Genomic DNA, 1,136 nt, shown 5'->3' on the forward strand with positions numbered 1-1,136 from the left:
TGCGGCCGGCTATGAAGTCATATATTTTTAAAATCCTGATATTTTAGAGAAATATACCCAAATATTCATGAAATAATAAAATATCTGGGATTTGCTCCAAAATATTTGGGGCAGAGAGGCAGTAGGAAAGGTATAGTTGAAACAAAATTGATAATTTTTTGGAAGCTCTGTGAAGGATTACATTATTATATCTACTTTTTAAATAAGTTCAAAATATTCCATACAACATTTTTCTTAAAGCAGAATAAAATTGTGAAAATAGAAGGCACATATAACATCTGGCTTCCAGAAAAGGTAGTTTTAGAGAGAAAAGGATATTTACTATTAGTTATAGTCATAAGTGATTACATGAGAAGGAAAGAAAGAAAGGCTGAGACTTGAAGGTGTAAGCATCCAATTTAAGTTAGAAAAACACCAAAAGAATTCCTCCCACCTCCAAGTAGAAGAAAGTATACAGTTAAGTAAGAGCAAAAATCAATGATAATAAGAATCAAAGAAGCAAAAAGCTGGTTCTTTGGAAAGACTAATAAAATTGACCAACCTCTGGTAAAATTGTTCAATAAAAAAGAGAAGGAAGGTACAAATAAACAACATTAGGACGGAATAAAGGACATAACTATAGACAGAAGAAAAGATTTCAATAAAAGTAAGAGAATAATTTGATGTTAATATATTTGAAAATTTGGATGTAACAATATACATCTTCAAAAAAGGTAACAGACAAGCTGCCACAGGAGAATAAAAAGTGTCAAATGTCCTGTAATTATTAACATGCATGAATTGTTAATGTAGGGTTTTTTGCACACAGAAAACATCAAGTTCAAATAATTTTTGAGGTGACTTGCACCATAATTTTAAAAGTAACAGGTTATTTCAATTTCATAATAATTCTTCCAGGGAAAAGAGAAGAGAGACTATTGCTTGATTTACCTGCTTAAGCTAGTAGACTTCTGATACAAAACTAGTGGGGTCAGTATGTGAAAGGAAATCCATTCACCCATCTCACTCATAAACCCAGATGCAAAAATTCTACACAAAACAAATATATCATGAACAAACTGAATTTATCGCAACAATGTGCAAGTGATTTAACATAGAAACTTTATTATTGAAATTATTCTCATTACAGCATATAA

This window comes from Rhinopithecus roxellana, chromosome 18 (genome assembly GCF_007565055.1).
Source record: "Rhinopithecus roxellana isolate Shanxi Qingling chromosome 18, ASM756505v1, whole genome shotgun sequence".
Lineage (NCBI taxonomy): Eukaryota > Metazoa > Chordata > Mammalia > Primates > Cercopithecidae > Rhinopithecus > Rhinopithecus roxellana.